A 21251-nucleotide genomic window follows, 5' to 3' on the forward strand; every position below is an offset into this window, starting at 1 on the left:
TTATTTCATGCGTTAGGAAGTCACAACTTTGGGTGACTAACATTTAGCCAAAAATCCAACTTATAATGGCACGTTTTACTGTATATAACTAAGTACAGTAAGGTTGTCCTGTAGTTTGATCCCATGTCTAACACATAAAATTGTTTAGAGAGGAAGAGAAGCAATTATATGTTGCATTTCATGCATACACAGTATAATGGTATCTGGGAAGTATTGCAAGTCTAGTAATGGGAACTTGGTCAATGTTATTGTTAGTCAAGTTTAACCCCCAACAGATGCATTCTCTAGCTGAGAGAGCATTCTAAAAAGCTCTGATCTATGTGATAAGGACTGAGAAATATCTGCAAAGCAGTAGTCAAAGGAATTCCCATAGAGCTTTCCTATGCTTTAATTGGCTTGAATTCCTATACATTTCAGTGCATTCAAAACATGATATTTACACAAAAATCCAAACAATCTCTGCAACATAGCTATATACATGGACAGTAGGAGAAGATACACTACACTGACACATATTACCTTTAACATCAGGTGACAGGTCAGAAAGGCGAAAGTTTAAAATTAGGACTGTAATGCTATTAAAAAATTAATCATGATTAATTGCACTCAAACAATAACAGAATACAATTTATTTAAATATTTTTGGATAAGTTCTACATTTTCAAATATATTGATTTCAATTACAACACAGAATACAAAGTGTACAGTGCTCACTTTATATTTATTTTTTATTACAAATATATTTGCCCTGTAAAAAAAAACCCAAAAGAAATAGTATTTTTCAATTCACCTAATGTAAGTACTGTAGTGAAGTCTCTTTATCACAAAAGTTGAACTTACAAATGTAGAATTATGTACAAAAAAACTGCATTCAAAAATAAAACAATGTAAAACTTTAGCGCCTACAAGTCCACTCAGTCCTACTTCTTGTTCAGCCAAGCGCTCAGACCAACAAGTTTGTTTACATTTGCAGGAGATAATGCTGCCCGCTTCTTGTTTACATCATCTGAAAGTGAGAACAGGCATTCCCATGACACTGCTGTAGCCGGCATTGCAAGATATTTACGTGCCAGATGCACTAAAGATTCATATGTCCCTTCATGTTTCAACCACCATTACAGGGGACATGCGTCCATGCTGATGATGGGTTCTGCTTGATAACAATCCAAAGCAGTGTGGACTGACGCATGTTCATTTTCATTATCTGAGGCAGATGCCTCCAGCAGAAGGTTGACTTTTCCTTTTTGATGGTTCAGGTTCTGTAGTTTCCGCATCGGAGTGTTGCTCTTTTAAGATTTTTGAAACCATGCTCCACATCTCATCCCTCTCAGATTTTGGAAGGCATTTCAGATTCTTAAACCTTGGATCAAGTGGTGTAGCTATCTTTAGAAATCTCACACTGGTACCTTCTTTGCAATTTGTCAAGTCTGCTGTGAAAGTGTTCTTAAAATGAACAACATGTGCTGGGTCATCGTCTGAGACTGCTATAACATGAAATATTTGGCAGAATGCGGGTAAAACAGAGCAGGGGACATACAATTCTCCCCCAAGGAGTTCAGTCACAAAATTTAATTAACACTTTTTAAAAAAAAAAAAAGTGTCATCAGCATGGAAGCATGTCCTCTGGAATGTGGACGAAGCATGAAGGGGTATACGAATATTTAGCACATTTGGCATGTAAATACCTTGCAATGCCGGCTGCAAAAGTGCTATGCAAATCCCTGTTCTCACTTTCTGGTGACAATGTAAATAAGAAGAGGGCACCATTATCTCCTGTAAATGTAAACAAATTGTTTGTCTTAGTAACTGGCTGAACAAGAAGTAGGACTGAGTGGACTTGTAGGCTCTAAAGTTTTACATTGTTTTGTGTTTTAGTGCAATTATGTAACCAAAAAAAGTCTACATTTGTAAATTGCACTTTCACAACAAAGATTGCACTACAGTACTTGTATAAGGTGAATGGAAAAATACTATTTCTTTTGTTTATCATTTTTACAGTGCAAATACTTGTAATAAAAATAATATACACTTTGATTTCAATGACAACACAGAATACAATATATATGAAAATGTAGAAAAAAACCCAAAATATTTAATAAATTTCAATTGGTATTCTATTGTTTAACAGTGTGATTAAAACTGCGATTAATCACAATTAATTTAATTGTGATTAATTTTTTTTGAGTTAATAGCATGAGTTAACTGCAATTAATTGAGAGCCCTATTTAAAATCTCAGAGCACAAGATTAGAGTGCCACAAAGCCCAACCATTTTTCAGACATAAGTCACTTAAACACGTATATAATTTTAATTGGTAGGAAAACTTTTAAAACTGAAATTTAGATTGCTATCTCAAATGGCAGTGCTGTTTTAACCACCTGCAACAGTTGTCAACACAACTCTGCTAATCTTTGTTAGGCGTGTTTTTAATTGTGCTGTGATTTTGGCAAGTCAAACCTAAAGGTAGGAATTAAACTCCATATCCAAGAGTGATACATTGCTCCGTTACCTATAGGAGAGACTGGATGAAATCCTGATCCACTGAAGTCAATAGCAAGATTCCCACTGACTTTACTGGGGTCAGGATTCACTTAGAAATGTCCATTTACATTTTGATACAGTAATCTAAATTTAAGCATTCCTTAAATGAAATGCTTTAAATTTGCTAGCAAATGCCTCCCATTTCCCTGACATTTTTGCAACTCAAACAGGGTTTTGCTAGTTCATGAAGACCTGAAAATGGACTACTAGAATTGGACTATAGCCTACAGAGAAAAAGCTTATTTTTATTGCCCAGGCTTAGAAAAAACCCAAACTAATGCCACACACACCAAACAGGGCAAACCCAGGTTTAAAAACAAACAAAAAACCAAACAAAATCCCACTTTAACCAAAACTATTTTAGTAAAGATATGTATTAAGGATAGGATTTCTAACTGGATAACTTTTCTTTTACAAGAGATATGATTTTATAAAGTAAACTCTCTCCTCCTTTTGTTGACAATTAACAAAGTTTACTATGTGTTTTTGTAGAAGCTATAACTAACCACACAAAGAAAAAGTGAATGTAAATCCTACTACTTTTTCCTGTAAAGAGTTTTCCCTTACCCAAAAGGGTTAGGAGAGCTTAACATCTGGCCTAAAACTTGTTTCTAAATTAGTTATTTCTACAGGATTTTAAAATGCTCTTTAAAATACTGTTTTGAATGGAAGGGTTCTCCAAAGCAGTTTATATTGAGTAAGCAAAGCCAATTAGGAAATTCAGAAATATACTGCACTGTGCCAGCTGTATTCAACGATCTACATTTCTTAAACGAACATCCTGCATCTCACGATGCCACAAGTCAATATTGTGTTACATGCAGAACTTTTCATAGAATTGCTGGTGACAATTCTGTCAGCTTACTTTCTAGAATGTCTTAGCTTTGTCTTTCCTTACCAGATCTGTTTGCCATCAGACTGCCACCCATAACTGCTTTCAAGAAGCAGTTCCTTCACAATCTTTTCAGATTCACTGTTTAAACTTCCACCTGTGTCACAGAAGACCAGTCTGCACCTGTTTAAGCCATAGAGCAAATAATAACAGAGTGACTGACAGACAGAATGCAACAGAAGTCCATTTTCCAGACTCATGTGGGAATACAGAGCACGTCTGCTGCAACAGTATCCAAGAGTCAATGATACTGTAGATTCAAGTATTACTTTGTAGTCAACCTAATAGCTTTTCCTTTCTTAGCATTTTACTATACACATCTTAACCACAATGTAGAAAATAAGAAATAGTGATTTACAGAACTGCACAAAATGGAAACTATATATCACACCAAATGCCTACCAAAATCATCCAGCACATGCAACTAACATACCATTTCTTCAAGACTTCACTCCAAAGGGGAATGTTCTTATAAAGTCTAGACCCCAATGTTAAGGCGCCGAATCCTAGATCAGGTGCTAAGTGAGTTTTACATTCATTTGTGAAGAAATTAAATCAAGTGTTTTCTGTATTTTTGCTACTGAGATCTGAACAAAGCATTTCTCTTTAGCTGATTCTCTGTGTCACTGATGCAGTCCTGGAGGATCGTCCAGATTCCCCTGGGGTCATTCTCTCTCCCTGTGAGGAACACTGGAGAAGATCCCCTCTGGAATCAGTCAGCATCACCAATTGGCATGGAGGGGTGGGGGGAGGACACCTATAGTAGATGGCACAACTACCAAAACCAAACAAAACCCCAGAAGATCTGTAGGTCTACACTAGAAAACGACTTATCTTAGGAAGTGGCCCTGGAAACTTGAAGAACAATATATTTACTGCTATGTGCTTTAAGATGTTAGTGCACGTTTTTAAAACTTCCCCTGTATAATGGTGTATTGCTGGGTGCTTTTCAGGATTAATGCCAATCAACACTGGTTTATGGAGAATAGATTTGATCAAACTTACAATCTCATCAAAAGAAATACAAAATTTAATTGATAAAAGCAATAGTGTTGATGCACTATACTTAGACTTTTGTAAAGCATTTGACTTGGTACCAAATGACATGCTGATTAAGAAACCAGAACAAAACAAAACCAAAATGGCACACATTACATGGATTATAAACTGGAGAACTGATAAATCTCAAAACATAACTAAGTGTGGAATCATCATCAAGTGCGTGTGTTTCAAGTGGAGACAAGTAGAGATCAGTTCTTGGCCCTACACTATTTAACATTTTTATCAGTGCCCTGGAAGAAAACAAAATTAAAAGTTTGCAGATAGATAACACAAAGACTGGAGGAGTGGTAAGTAACAAAAGTAAAATAATCTGAACTGCTTGGTAAATTAGGCTCAAACAAACATTATGGGTTTAAATACAATGCCATTCATCCAGGAACAAAGAAGATGGGAGACTATCCTGGGAAGCAGACTGAAAAAGACCTGGAGGATAATCAGCTACCCATGAACTCCTGGTGAGACCCTGCGGTCAAAAGTCTAACACAGGGGTAGGCAACCTATGGCACGGGTGCCGAAGGTGGCACGCAAGCTGATTTTCAGTAGCACTCACGCTGCCTGGGCCCCGGCCACCAGTCCGTGGGGCTCTGCATTTTAATTTAATTTTAAATGAAGCGTCTTAAACATTTTAAAAACCTTATTTACTTTACATACAACAATAGTTTAGTTATATATTATAGACTTATAGAAAGAGACCTTCTAAAAACATTAGAATGTATTACTGGCACGCGAAACCTTAAATTAGAGTGAATAAATGAAGACTCGGCACACCACTTCTGAAAGGTTGCCGACCCCTGGTCTAATGCAACGTTTTGACATATAAACAGGGCAATTTTGAGTAGGTAGGTACTATTATCTCTGCATTTGGCATGGTTATGATTGCTGCTGGAATACCGGGTCTAGTTCTGGCAACCACAATTCAAGAAGGATGTTGATAAATTGGAAAGGGTTCAGAGAAGAGCCATAAGCATGATTAGAGGATTGGAAAGCGTTTCTTACAGTGAAAGAGGCAAGGAGCTCAATCTGTTTAGTTTATCAAAGAGAAAGTTACGGGGTGACTTGATCACAGTCTACAAGTACCTATATGGGGAACAGGTTTCAGAGTGGCAGCCGTGTTAGTCTGTATCTGCAAAAAGAACAGGAGTACTTGTGGCACCTTAGAGACTAACAAATTTATCTGAGCATAAGCTTTCGTGGGCTACAGCCCACTTCATCCTATGCATAGACTGGAACATACAGCAAGAAGGTATTTATACATACAGAGAACATGAAAAGGTGGAAATAGCCATATCAACTGTAAGAGGCCAATCAACTGAGATGAGCTAACAGCAGGAGGAAAAAAAAAAAACTTTTGAAGTGATCATCGAGATGACCCATAGAAGGTGTGAGGATACTTAACATGGGGAAACAGATTCAATTAGTATAATGGCCCAACCATTCCCAGTCTCTGTTCAAACCTAAGTTAATTGTATCTAATTTGCATATTAATTCAAGTTCAGCAGTCTCTCTTTAGAGTCTGTTTTTGAAGGTTTTTTGTTGTAAAATTGCCACCTTCAAGCCTGTCACTGAGTGGTTAGAGAGGTTGAAGTGTTCTCCCACTGGTTTTTGAATGTTATGATTCCTGATGTCAGATTTGTGTCCATTTATTCTTCTGCATAGAGACTGTCCGGTTTGGCCAATGCATATGGCAGAGGGGCATTGCTGGCACATGATGGCATATATCACATTGGTAGATATGCAGGTGAACGAGCCCCTGATGGTGTGGCTGATGTGATTAGGTCCTATGATGGTGTCACTTGAATAGATGTGTGGACAGAGTTGGCATTGGGCTTTGTTGCAAGGATAGGTTCTTGGGTTAGTGTTTATGTTGTATAGCGTGTGGTTGCTGGTATTTGCTTCAGGTTGGGGGGCTGTCTGTAAGCAAGGACTGGTCTGTCTCCCAAGATCTGTGAGAGTGAGGGATCATCTTTCAGGACAGGTTGTAGATCTTTGATGATGCGCTGGAGAGGTTTTAGTTGGGGGCTGAAGGTGACAGCTAGTGGTGTTCTGTTATTTTCTTTGTTGGGCCTGTCCTGTAGTAGGTGACTTCTGGCTCTGTCAATCTGTTTTTTCACTTCAGCAGGTGGGTACTGTAGTTGTAAGAATGCTTGATAAAGATCTTGTAGGTGTTTGTCTCTCTGTCTGAGGGATTGGAGCAAACACGGTTGAATCTTAGAGCTTGGTTGTAGACAATGGATCATGTGGTGTGTCCTGGATGGAAGCTGGAGGAATATAGGTAAGAAGAGAATTTCAGAGGGCTTTCAATCAAGCAGACAAAGCTATAAAAAGATCCAATGACTGGATGTTGAAGCTAGATAAATTGAGACTGGAAATAAGGCACACATTTTTAAACAGTGAGGGCAATTAATTTACCAATGGTTGTGGTGGATTTTCCAGCACCAGACTTTCATCAAGATTGGATGGTTTTTCTAAAAGATATGCACTAGTTCAAACAGGAATTCGTTCTGGGAAGCCCTCTGGTCTGTGTTATGCAGGAGGTCAGACTAGACATTCACAATGGTCCCTTCTGGCCTTATACTCCATTTATGTATTGAGTCAGCTAATATAGCTCTTGTACCGTAAACAACAATGGGCCCAATCCACTCTTTCCTGAGCCTATGTAGGTTTTGGAATTGGTCAACGGGAGGAGGATTAAGCCCAATAACTTACTAAAGAGAGGCTGCGTTTTTCTTCCTCACTGAGCCTAAGGGAGGAAAGGAGATAATGAGCCTAACGGGACACTCTGGTGACCCTTTTCCAGACTGCACAATACTGATAAGCCAAAGCAGCACATTTTTAGAAACAGTTAAAACACTTTTTAAAGAGGATTTCACCAAAGTCCCTGCACACATGAAAAGACGCTGAAGTTGTGCTGCATCTACTGTTCGTAGGATTAGAGAATGGATAATTATTTTCTGTTAGTGGGTAGCAGCAGACATATCTGATTAATGCTTATAGCTACTTTAGACACCCTTGTGGTTAAAAGATAAATTATTGTGTATACTAAGTGGCACCACAAGAAACTGACCTGCTGCTTCTACTGATGTGTTTAGAAAATGAGAACATTAAACTGGAACAATATTAAATAAAGCCACACTGAATCTGAATTATGTATTGTCTTTCCATTACTAAAATTGCATTTCTCGAAGTAGCCCTACATCATTTTAAGCGGGTTTATGTCAGGACACTGCAAAACAAGTCATTTCACGAAGTAAGATTTTATGTCTCCTTCCTCCTCCCCTTTCTGCTATGCATCCAGTTGTGAAAATCCAACTTTAAATTAAGTCCAGTGTTCCCAGACAGAGGGAGGAATCCAGCCTTAACCAGAGTTAAGTTTTCCAGCTGCTTACAGGCCCCTCCCTTCCCCAGACAGACTCACAGCAGTGCCTTAATTAGTTGTTTAGGAAGGATGTGACATCTTCCAATTTAATACATTAGCCCTTCTTAGAGCAAATGTAGAATTAAACCTCAGTATGCACTTGACAGATCTCTTAGCAACTAGAGTGGAATCAGCCAACAATGGATGATTCACGGTTTTAGCTAGAGTGTGCAGAACTGTCTGCCAAAAGGTCTGAATAAACTCACATTGCTAGACACTATGGTAAAATGTACCCTGATCTCTTTTAAACTATTATATCATAGAGGAAAGTTAAACTCCATGCACATTCCAACAACTCAGTAGAGTCTGGAAATACAATTGAACTGTAACATCTTGATTTTTTGAGAATTGATATACTTTGTGGTTATTTTCACACAGAATAATGATACTTCTAAAAGAAAATAGCAAAAGCCTATCAGAGTCTATGAAACTAGGGACAAACACCTTTGTTCTGGTTTGAAATGTAAAAGGAGGTCTTTCAAAAACACAAACTACCTCCACTACAGTCCTTAATTATCACCAGTGATACTGACTGGACAGTTACCTAAAGACTATCTAATTTAAATAAAAGGAATGGGACCAAGTCTCCTCTCATTTACAACAATATGATTAATTGTAAGTACACTATGGAGTTACACCGGGTTCTAATCTCCTCTTGCACATCTTAAATCTTTACAAGTCTCTCTAATCTACCAACTAAACTAAAATAACAGTAAGTGACGCAAAAAAGAGAAAAGTACAGTGATCACTCTTGAGCGTTTATATGGTACCCAAAACAACAGGGCCCACATCCTGACTGGAGCATCTATAAAGTAGCAATAATAAATCTGTATTCTGTGAACAAATTTCTGCTTTCACATACATGACCGATTTCACTAGGAGCTGCAAATTTTGACCTTAAGATGACTTCCTTTGTGGTCTATTCATTCTGTGTGGATATACCACATGCAGAGAGACCAGAATAAAACATTAGTGAATCACAGAAAATAAACAAACAGGAAAACACTGTAGGGACTAATCCAATACAGGAGAGAACAAAATGATTGAAGGTAAATCACTAGCCTTTCCCCTTTTGCTACAGAAATCAATCAATCAGAATTAGGGCTTTTTCCTCTGGCCAACTGGAGACCAAAATAAAATACATGGACAGTCAGTAAAAAGATCTATTTTCAAGAATTTTCTATAATGCCTCCCAGTGTTACAGCCTCATTTTAATGAAATTACAGCAAAGGTTTTCTCAGGGTCTCCACTGCAAACTTTGGGTTTAAAAGTCTAAGTTCAGAAACATTTCACTCAGCTGAACTTACAGAGATTCTTCTCCTCCCCTACATCTTAGCCCTTCTTTCTCATTGGATAGTGCCTACCTGCTCCTGGCTAAGTGAGACCCTGATGGCACACTTCCCTCAGCACCCTCTATTGGGGTTCAGAAATAAATCACTCACCTCCAGAGACTTTGGCCAATATTCCCCTTCTTCTGTGCTCTAGTTTTAGTTCATGTAGGTTCCTCAAAAGACTTCTCTTTTAAGTGTGGAGGTCTTAACAGCCCTCCCCCTTAGGAGTGTGGGGGGTTTAGTCCTGGCTTTCCTGGCCCACATTCTCCCCTCAAGTTTGGGAATCTTCCAGCCCTTCTCCTGGGGGACAGGAGTTTCTGTCAGACTTCTCTATCCTTGGCATAGGAAGCCCACAGCTCCCCTTGTTGGGCTGCACTCATCAGCTCAGGCTAGATGGGGCTTTCAATCAGCTTCTCCTTCAGCTGGTCCTACTTCCAATTAGTCCCCAGGCTCGGGAGTTCAGCAGGCAGCCCTTTCCTTCTAGTGTCTCCTTCTGTTCTTCTCCTTGTTTTATGATGAAGCCAACTCATCTACCGAGTCTATAACCACCATCTACTACATTCCACGTATATTTATGCTACTACTCTCTTACCCTGCTCTATATTCTTAACAATACACAGTAGAGGGTTTTTTTTTTTTTTTTGGTTTTTTTTTTTTTTTAATGCTACCCCACTTTCCCTGATATTCTCATCAAACCCTTCATTGTGCAGCTGGTCACTTTAAAAGCATCTAAGCTCTTCATCGAGAGCATTTTCCCCTGGAAACACTCCTTGCATCCCCACAGCACATGATCAATTGTTTCTTTAACCTGACATGTATTACATAACCCATCTTTGTGTCTATTCAATAAATATTAATTATTCCTCAAACCCAAGTGGCCAGTTAACATTCTAAATAAGAAGTCTTACTCCAAGGTTATGACAGAATCAGTATCACATTAACCTCTATTTTGCAGCATACTTCATAGAATTTTTTCTTTTTTCTCCTTGGTCCACATTTCTTACCATCTCTTTTTAAATTAAACTTTTAAATTCCTGCTTACTCAAAGGAATTTTTATATCAACTTAATTTTTAAAAGCTTTTTTTTTTTTTTGGCTTCCTTATCTGCCGTTGCATTGCCAAGTACTGCAGCATGTAACAGAATCCATGCTGGAATACTATGTTCATGCCCAGGCATACTAACTCTGTTGTCAAAAACATTATTTCGTTTATTAGATCACTCCCGCTTGCTGGGGTACCCTTTTTAATTCTCACTTTGTTAGTTTATTTTTGTAAACTATGTCAATGTGCTTAAACAAATGATAAATAATGTTTTCACCCCTACTCCAGCCCCTGGAAAGAACGAAATAGCTCTTATTACTAACTGGGATAAAGTCATTAGTATTAGACATAAGCTATAGCATATCAGCATCTGATCATATCTAAAAAGTATTCTGCAAGCCTAGCATTGCTGCAAACATTTGCAATTCTGGGATCACCCACATTCCACAAGGAAAGGCTTACTGGGAAGGTTGGGAGCAGCTTTATTCTAGGTAATAGAGCAGATAAGCTTGGCTATAACACTGGATTTCATTGTGCCAAGGGAGTGAAGCATTCCACTTGGTTGGCATATTTTGCCTCTACCTAAGAAGAGGGCTCTGGTTGGCAAAAGGAATTTTAACACATTGTGCCCCATGCTTTCTTTAATGGTAGAATAGCCACAAGCTTCTGCTTGTGCAGGACGACAGCAGCAAAATGAACAAGGCTGGGAAGAAAGCTCAGCAAATCAAAGAAATGCAGGGAGCCACAGCTACAATAAGTTTTATGCTTTGTGTAAAAACAAAACAAAAACAAACAAAAACCAGAAAATAAGCAAGAAAGAGGAAAAAATGGTGGGTAGGGCATAGGCGGCAGGTTCGTATAATTTTTGGTGGGGCCCAAAATGGTGGTCCCCCCCCGCTCTTACCCTGTAAGCTGATATAAAATGAAGCTACAATGCGTCAGCACCACAAGATTACAAGGGTCAATTAAAAGTGGAAAGTCAGAAGCAGCACTTGCCTATTAATACCTAATATACGGTATTAAATTTTGTTGCACCTGTTGTGACAAAGTGGGAATGTTCTTAATGTTTTCTCTGAATACTGTGTGGGTGCCTCAGTTTCCCCTGCAAAGTGCCAACTGACGGTGTTGGGGACAAAGAGATCAGGTGGCCTCCTTGTCCGGAAGAGACACAAAGGCCAGATGAGGGAGTGTCAGTTTGGAGCTGGCTGGGGAAATCGGGAGAGGCCCAGAACTTGGGTCTGGGCTCCCCACCCCCCAAGATGGACCTGATTGAGGGGTCCTGTTTTCTGAACTTACAAGCTCTGTTTTAGACTGTATCCCTGTCATCTAATAAACCTTCTGTTTTACTGTCTGGCTGAGAGTCACATCTGACTGCGGAGTTGGGGTGCAGGGACCTCTGGTTGCCCCAGGACCTGCCTGGGCAGACTCGCTGCGGAAAGTGCATGATGTGGAAGGGCATGCTGAATGCTCCGAGGTCAGACCCAGGAAGGTGTAAGCTTCTTGCCCTGGAGACAGTATGCTCAGAGAGGAGGCTCCCCCAGAGTCCTGACTGGCTTTGTATGGAGTTGTTCCAAAGCATCCCAGCATCCCCTTCCACACCATGCGCTTCCCGGAAGTCTGCACAGGCACTGACACTCCCTCCTCTGGCCTTTGTCTCTTTTCCAAGCATTAGGAGGCCACCTGATCTCTTTGTTCTCCAACACCTTCAGTTGGCACCTTGCAGGAGAGTAGCCCAGGCCATCAGTTGCCTGGAGACAGGGTGTCGGCCATTCTCTGTGCAGACAGCATCACACTGGCCCTCTAGGGCTTTACAACAATCACACACCCTTATCCCACCATCTAGAGCCTTAAGAAATGCATTGGGGAAACTGAGGCACACAGACAGTATTCAGAGAAAACACCTGTATACGACCAGTTACATACTTTGAAGGGTGTAAAATAATCAAATATTGTGCTAAATACAATGATACTCCAAACTGACCACCAAATTTAAGTTGCATGTTTTTCCCCTCAGGTGAGGGTTCTGGGGTGGGGCTGGGGATGAGGGGTTCACAGTGCAGGAGTGTGCTCGGTGCTGGGGGTGCAGGCTTTGGGGTGAGGCAGGGCTGAGGATGAGGAACTTGGGGTGCAGACAGGCTGCCCCAGGGCTAGGGCCAGAGAGGACTCCCCATCACCACCACTGGCAGCAGCAAGCTCCAGGGGAGGGACCCCTCCTGCCCCCCACGGCACACACACTCTGCACATGCTCCTAGAGCCCCTCTCAGGTCCAGAAAGCTCACTCCCCTCCCCTATGATGGGTACTGGAGGGGGGGCACAGGTGGCCTTCCATGTTGCTGCCCCTCACCATAACTACACTGTGGATGGGGCTGCCCCTTGCCCAGCATGGGGCAGAAGTGGGGTAGGCAGGGTGGTGGCTGGCTATGGGGTGGGGGAGCAGGGTGTCATAAAATTCACCCAAGCTCCAGCTGCTCAGGTCCAGGAAGCCTACCTCTCCCATCCCTCCTGTGGCGGGTGGGTTGGTGGGTGCTGGGGGAGGGGGCATTGCCTTCACATGTGGCTTCCTGCCTCCCCTGTGCAGCCTGCTGTGCCTCACTGGGGGTAGGAGTAGGGGCTGGGACTGGGGGGGAAATCATAGGGTCAAACACTCAAACATAATAAAAAATCATAGGGTCAAACACTCACGGAAGCCCCAGCAGCTGCTAAGGTGAATGTCTGTCTGTCTCCTGGCCCGTTTGTGTCTCCTCCAGGTAGGGGCAGGAGAGGGGAGGCCCCCTCCACTCCCCTCCCCCTCCTGAGTGCTTCAGCAGTAGTTAGCATTCCCCTTATGCTAATGCTGCAGCCCTTAGGCTACGGCAGCAGCAGCAAAGGAGAGAGAGACGCGCTGTGCACTCTCTTTACATTCAGGCAGGGAAGCTCCGGGGAGGGGGAAAAATCTAGCTCCAAATATTGGTGGAGCAGAGCCCCTGATTATGAATATTCCTGGGGCTTTAGCTCCAAAAGCCCATATAAGTTGGCGCCCATGGGTAGGAGGTGCTTACCTATTTACTGCTTTTGTAGAGAAGTTTCCCAAAAGACTATTACTGAGATGGAATTGATCTAATCCCAATGGAGATTTTCCCCACTGATATCCATAAGGATTAGATCAAAGGACTGAAGGAATGTCAGTGGAAGAACTGTAACATACTGTACTGAGTCGGAGAGCAAAAGCTTCTTTGAAAAATGAAACTACAATGACAAAAAAAATTCCACTATATTCTATGATTATTTTAAATCTAGCAGTAATGCGTGATCTCTGGTAAGGTGTGATGTTATTGACATAAACTGTGACCGTATCGATTATTGTTGCAACCACTGTTATATATCTGCAGCAATTATTGTACAAAGGTTGTCGTGTGAAGTGTCTATGACAAGGTTATGATTTGCTGGTTATGATTATGCTATCTGTATGCATGTATCATTTTATATTTAAATTTATAAGTATTGGCTTGATACTGTCTGTATTTCAAACATGTGCTATGCTTCTGAGTGACACCCCAGACAATGTGGCATCAGCACTGCCTAGCCTGCTTGATGGCCCATTAAGGACCATCAGCTATACAACTGACCCATTCAGAGAAGGCAGATAACACCTTGTGACTCAGCAAGACATACAGGGACATGCCTATGGACAGAACTCTAAGGGTATGGCTACACTTACGGTTTGCAGCACTGGTAGTTTGCAGCGCTGGTCATCCAGCTGTGCAGGGCCAGCGCTGGTGTGTGGCCACACTCACAGCTACCAGCGCTGGTGTGTGGCCACATTTGCAGCATTTGCAGCGCTGTTGGGAGTGATGCATTATGGGCAGCTATCCCAGCGTTCAAGTGGCCGCAACGTGCTTTTCAAAAGAGGGGGGTGGAGTGGGGTCTAGTGTGACAGGGAGCGGGGGGAGAGAGAGAGTGGATTTTTGGAGCCAACACTGTGTGTTTAGCTTCCTGCCTTGAAAAATCAGAACATGTTTCCGACCCCTTAGTCTTAACTCTTAATTGCAAACAGCCTGCAGCCAACACGACTCCCCGCTGTTTCATTCGCTCCCTGCCTGCCTCTCATTTGATTGTTTACAGCCAGGTACAGATGATCACAGCAAACAGGAGCTCTGTTTGTTTTTTAGATAAGCAGCAGCGGCAACGGAGCTCGTTCATAACAAAACAAAGAGAGTAATTTATAAAAGCATTCTGGGATACATCCTTATACCCTGGAGGCCAATCACAGCGCTGGTGTGTGGCCACACTTGATGACCAGCGCTGCAGCACCAGCACTGGAATCCTTATTCCCCATGCTGAGTGAGGTGTACAGCCAGCGCTGCAGCCAGGGAGTTGCAGCGCTGGAAGTGCCCTGCAGGTGTGGCCACTTACTAATTGCAGCGCTGGTGGAGGCTTTCCAGCACTGCAACTCACCAGTGTAGCCATACCCTAAGGTTTTTCCATGCCATGTGCTGGATAGCTTGTCTTTGGAAAAAAGAAAGCAGAGGCCATATGGCAAGAGACTATAAAAGGCTGCTGCACCTCCTCCATCTCGTCTTCAATCCTGCTTCTTACTTCCGGAGGAACCTTGCTACAAACTGAAGCTCTGAACAAAGGACTGAATGACCCATCCCAGCTGGGGATGTACTCCAGAGACTTGATTTGAATCTGCAGTTTATTCCATCACTGCTGCAAGCCTGAACCAAGAACTTTGCCATTACTGTATGTACTTGATTCCATTTAACCAATTTTACCTCTCACATATATTTCTTTCTTATGAATAAATCTTTAGATTTTAGATTCTAAAGGATTGGCAACAGCGTGATTTGTGGGTAAGATCTAACTTGGACATTGACCTGGTCTGGGGCTTGGTCCTTTGGATCAGGAGAACGATTTTTCTTTTACTGGGGTATTGATTTTCATAACCATTCGTCTACATAACAAGTGGCACTGGTGGTGATACTGGGAAACTAGAGTGTCTAAGGGAATTGATTGTGTGACTTATGGTTAGTCAGTGGGGTAAAACCAAAGTCCTCTCTGTTTGACTGGTTTGGTGTGCCTTAAAAGTGGAGAAACCCCAGGCTTGGGCTGTAACTGCCCTGCTCTAAGCAATTTGTCCTGAATTGATCTCTCAGAAGTGTCCCACCAAAGGTAGTATCGTTACAGTACTACAGTGACAAAAAAAGTCCCAGTATATTCTATGATTATTTTAAATCTAACAGTAATGCGTGATCTCTGGTAGGGTACTACGGTTTCCACTGAATATTGCATGATATAAACAAAAACCATGTGCTGTAATAGCTAGAAACAAGACGCTATGTGATGGTCTGAATTTCAGTCTTAACTTTGAATTGTCTCTCCTTTGTTGAAATTAAGATAAACTCTAAAGATTAGAATCATAGAAGATTAGGGTTGGAAGAGACCTCAGGAAGTCATCTAGTCCAACCCCCTGCTCAAAGCAGGACCAACACCAACTAAATCATCCCAGCCAGGGCTTTGTCAAGCCAGGCCTTAAAAAACCTCTAAGGATGGAGATTCCACCACCTCCCTAGGTAACCCATTCCAGTGCTTCACCACCCTCCTAGTGAAATAGTTTTTCCTAATATCCAACCTAGACCTCCCCCATTGCAATTGAGACCATTGCTCCTTGTTCTGTCATCTGCCACCACTGAGAACAGCAGAGCTCCATCCTCTTTGGAACCTCCCTTCAGGTAGCTGAAGGCTGCTATCAAATCCCCACTCATGCTTCTCTTCTGCAGACTAAGTAAGCTCAGTTCCCTCAACCTCTCCTCATAAGTCATGTGGCCCAGATACCTAGTCATTTTCGTTGCCCTCTGCTGGACTCTCTCCAATTTGTGCACATCCTTTCTGTAGAGGGGTCCCAAACTGGATGCAATACTTCAGATGTGATGTCACCAGTGCCGAATATAGGGGAATAATCAATTCCCTTGATCTGCTGGCAACGCTCCTACTAATACAGCCCAATATGCCTTTAGCCTTCTTGGCAACAAGGGCACACTGCTGACTCATATCCAGCTTCTCATCCACTGTAATCCCCAGGTCCTTTTCTGCAGAACTGCCACTTAGCCAGTCAGTCCTCAGCCTGTAGCAGTGCATGGGATTCTTCCATCCTAAGTGCAAGACTCTGCACTTGTCCTTGTTGAACCTCATCAGATTTCTTTTGTCTCAATCGTCCAATTTGTCTAGGTCACTCTGAACCCTATCCCTACCCTCCAGTGTATCTACCTCTCCCCCCAGCTTAGTGTCATCTGCGAACTTGCTGAGGGTGCAATTCATCCCATCATCCAGATCATTAATGAAGATGTTTAATAAAACTGGCCCCAGGACCAACTCCTGGGGTACTCCGCTTGATACCTGCTGCCAATTAGACATCAAGCCATTGATCACTACCTGTTGAACTCAACGATCTAGCCAGCTTTCTATCCAGTTTATAGTCCATTCATCCAATCCACACTTTTTTAACTTGCTGGCAAGAATACTGTGGGAGACCATATAAATAACTTTGGTAAAGTCAAGGTACATCATGTTCACCACTTTCCCCACATCCACACAGCGAGTTATCTCATCATAGAAGGCAATCAGGTTGGTCAGGCATGACTTGGTGAATCCATGTTGACTGTTCCTGGTCACCTTCCTCTCCTCCAAGTGCTTCAAAATGGATTCCTTGTGGACCTGCTCCATGATTTTTCCAGGGTCTGAGGTGCGTCTGACCAGTCTGTAGTCCCCCAGATTCTCCTTCTTCCCTTTTCTAAAGGTGGGCACTACATTAGCCTTTTTCCAATCATCCAAGACCTCCCCCGATCGCCACAATTTTTCAAAGATAACGGCCAATGGCTCTGCAATCACATCAGCCAAATCCCTCAGCTACTTTGGATGCATTAGATCCGGCCCCATGGACTTCAGCATGTCCAGCTTTTCTAAATAGTCCTTAATCTGTTCTTTCATCAGTAATTTACCTTCCTAATGTAATTTTTTGCTTTCAGGTTTTTAGTTAGCATGAACTGATGTCTGTTTTTGTTTCTAAGCATCACTACCATTTAGGCCACAGAACATACCATAACTATATTTCTGTTTTACACAGTTAATTAAATTCAGTACACGTTACTCAATGGCTCACGTGAATCCCAGTGTGACATCAGGCAGCAAGAGAGAATTCACTTACTTACTGTTTTACCTTATAAGGACATTGCATGATAGTTCTGTGAACCTGTGCCTTCACACATTTTTTGCAGCTGTCAGATGCTTCTGAGCCAAAACTCAGTTTAGATTCCTGTATGTTGTGATAATCAGCTGGGGTTTGGAAAATCCTTAAAAAAAAAAATCTAATGTTCTGGCAACTTAACAAGGCTTCTGAAAAAAATATAACAGTTTAACATCTGGACCAAAAATATTTTACGGAAGTCTAAGAACCAGCATAGTACAGAACATTTTTTCCCCCAGTAACGGTTACAGTACAGCACTTCCTTGTGCCTCACTAAATAAAACTGGACCATTTGTATAAAGATAAAATATCTCCCCTATTCCATACTTTACTTCAAGTAAAATAAAGAGCTATTTTTATTTTCACTTCCATACCATGAATTTCTTCAGTTGTTTAATATATATCTTAATGTCCTTCCACACTTAGTCCTACAACAGAAATGTTGCAACCTCTGTGTTTTCCCATTTAACTTAAGAACAGGGGGAAGTGCTAGAGAGAGGAGGAAAAAATCCAGCTCCACAGAAGTCTACCCTTCCTTCTTCCGCAATCTCTCCTGATGAGAGAAAAAAAACAATAGTACAAAAAGGAATGAATTAGTGCTGTAATTTAGTACACTCGCTTTCTACAGCTGGAGATCCAAGTTCAAGATTTGGTTTGAATCACATATAAAAATATTCTTGGTCATCTCAACCTAGTTCCCAGTGGAGATCTGTCACATTTCACAATGGTAATAATGAACAGCTATAGTTGTGACTCACTAACAATGAACTTTAAACATTCATAGCACCTTATCTTTCATCCCAAGGTTTCAGAGTGTTTTGCAAACATTCACAAGTTAATTCAGAATATCCCATCATATTTAATATTAAATGAAACAATGTTGTTATTCAGGGTATTTTTGAATCCAACACCATAGGCATGTCTTCACTTAGGAAAAGCTCAGGATTAGACTAGAACTGAGGTATAGAACAGAACAAGATGCTCCACGTGGCTGTAACTAGTTACCTGTACAGGCCTGAGCCAGTATTGTTAATCTTTTATTTTCATGTTTCTTCCTCCTCCTTTTGCAAGTTAATTTTATTGCTCCCGAAAAGCAGAACCCGATATCTAACTTCCTCACCAGGGCCTGATTGGCGACAACCTGCTATTCCAAGCCCAGGCATGTGAAACCCGGATTGCCAGAAAGAACAGTTGTTTCACGTTGTGCACGAGTAGGGGCTACAATGAGACCAAACTCATGGTCATCCTTTGTGACCCAACCCTTGGTTTTCCAGAGAGAAAGGCTGGTGGCACCACTTCGCTTCACTGCCTGTCCTGACCCTGAATGACAGAAGTTCTATTTGCTCTGTTACTAGCTAAAGGCTTGATCCTGCAAAACCCTACTGGTCTGAGGTTTACTACTGCACACTGGCCCATTGGGGTATATGGGCAAGATCCTCATCTGGTGCAATTTTGTTCCACTAATTTCTAAAAAGCTACATCTTTCCCAAAGCATTTGCTGCGATGAAGTCTGGACTTTCAGATACATTCACTAGCTCACTGTAGCTCAAATTTTCATGGGTACACATGTGTATAAATATAAGGAAGCAACAGGTTTAAATCCCCCCCTCTATCACAATCACCACAGAAGCTCTCACTAGCAGTGTTAGACTTCTGATGAATGAAGAGTACATACAGCTCACTGAGCAATGCTGTAGCATTTCAGTTAGCATGCGTACCCTTACAATGAAGGCCTACAGAATTCAGAGAATCAGGTCCTTTCTACATAATATTATAGAGAATTATAATCCTTAGCAGAATCATTAAAAAAAAACGCACAGAAAGGATCTCACTATTAAACACTATAGATCAGCATTTCTCAAATGGGGGTCCATGAGGGTACTCCAGGGGGTCCGCGGGCCCCTCTGATCAACTCCTCCCCAGCGCCTCCTGCACGCCGCAGAATGGCTGCTCTAGATTATTAGTCTTTTCTTAAGAGTATTATTAGGTTTGTCTGTTTATAAAATGCTACATGACGTTTCCATGAGGGTAACGGGACTGTTTTGCTTTGTTTGGGACACTCCTCCACATGCTCATGAGCTGTGCTATACAAGGGTTTCCCTGTGCTACAGTATGCAGGGGCCTGATCCATCCCTACGTAGATCCATTGGCCATTGCCCCCTGTCAGAGGGCCAGAAGTGGCAGGACAACTTTGAGATAAAATTGGGGGAAAAGAATCCCTCTCCTGCTGCCCCTGTGCAACTTCCCAAATATCAAACCTAGCAGGGAAAGTTTGGTGCAGAAAACTGATATGGCCCTTTTGCTCCAACAGGAAAAGAAAACACACTTGGATTTCTGATTACTTATTTTGATCACAGTACATTATGCGGACGATTTACATGCATAAAATTCTGTGCACTAAGCCAAGAACAGCCCACAAAGAGATTGCTTCAAGTTGCAGAAGCACTGCAAAAAGAAACTAGAACCAAATCTAGTAGGGAACAGGAGAATAGAGTTCATATCATCACCCCACATTATCTCCTAGGGATTTTGCTTAAATAAGGACTGCAGAAGTTTTAAGGCTTGTGAGTGCTGTCAAACACAAGTTATTGGGCTCAATACAAGGTAATGGTGAAGTTATATGGCCTGAGTTATACAGGAAGTCAAATTAGAGAATTTAATGGTCCCTTATAGCAGGGGCGGGCAAACTTTTTGGCCTGAGGGCTGCATCGGGTTTCATAAATTGTATGGAGGGCCGGTTAGGGGAGGGGGGTCGTGGCCCGGCCCCCACCTCTGATCTATCCCCTCTCTCCCAAGGACTCCAGCCCCATCCAACCCTCCTGTTCCCTGACAGCCCCTCTGGGACCCCTGCACCATCCACGCACACCCCCACTCCCTGTCCCCTGACTTCCCCTGGACTCCTGCCACCCTATCCAACCCCTACTCTCATTCCTGATGGCCCCCCGGTACTCCTGCCCCATCCAACCACCCCTTCTTCCTGTCCCCTGAACTGCTCCTAGAACCCCTGCCCCCCGCCACCCGATCCAACCCCCCTCCTAGGACTCCTGCCCCCATTCAACCCCCTGTTCCCCCTCTGACCGCCCCGACCCCTATCCACACCCCTGCCCTCTATCCAACCCCCCTGCGCACTGCCTGGAGCACTGGTTGCTGGCGGCACTACAGCTGCGCTGCCCAGCTGGAGCCAGGCCACACCACCGCCGCCACCACACAACACAGAGCACCGGGTCAGGCCAGGCTCAGCAGCTGCGCTGCCCCAGGAGCTCACAGCCCCATCGCCCAGAGCACTGCGCCGGAGTGAGCGAGCTGAGGCTGCGGGGAAGGGGCTGGGGGTTAGCCTCCCAGGCCAGGAGCTCGGGGGTCAGGCAGGACAGTCCCGCGGGCCAGATGTGGCCTGCAGGCCATAGTTTGCCCACCTCTGTCTTATAGACTAAAAAGCTCCCATACAAACTTAGACATGACTACCCTGAAAAAAGGCAAATGCCTTTTTAAAAAGAGGTAAGATCTGATGGCAACCTCCATCAGTGAAATACTCAAATTACAGAGCTTAAAGATTTAAGTTATTCTTCTCAACTGCAGCTGAAATCTGAAGCCATGTCAGTAAATGCTTGGCACATGTGCAATATCTTTCAAGCATTTTAAAAATATTATTTAATCCTCACTACATGTCTGATGTAGGTTACTTTTCTGCAGTAGCTATGGAGGGAAATGAACCTCTCTAAGTAATTTGGCCAAGGCCAGAGAGAGAAT

General features: G+C 42.4%; 1 protein-coding gene across 3 annotated transcripts in view; it reads right to left on the minus strand.

Annotated features, from left to right (window-relative positions):
- DDAH1 (dimethylarginine dimethylaminohydrolase 1) overlaps positions 1-21251 on the minus strand; it is a 92100-nt gene that overhangs the window by 45211 nt on the left and 25638 nt on the right. The window contains exon 1 of one of the 3 annotated variants that reach the window (XM_045027396.1): positions 9353-9525. The exons of the other annotated variants lie outside the window; for them this stretch is intronic. The gene's annotated coding sequence lies outside the window, so the exon portion shown is untranslated. Of the gene's footprint in view, positions 1-9352; positions 9526-21251 lie in introns of those variants that run through there. 3 annotated transcript variants of the gene reach the window in all.

The sequence above is a fragment of the Mauremys mutica genome, chromosome 8 (assembly GCF_020497125.1).
Source record: "Mauremys mutica isolate MM-2020 ecotype Southern chromosome 8, ASM2049712v1, whole genome shotgun sequence".
NCBI classification, from domain to species: domain Eukaryota; kingdom Metazoa; phylum Chordata; order Testudines; family Geoemydidae; genus Mauremys; species Mauremys mutica.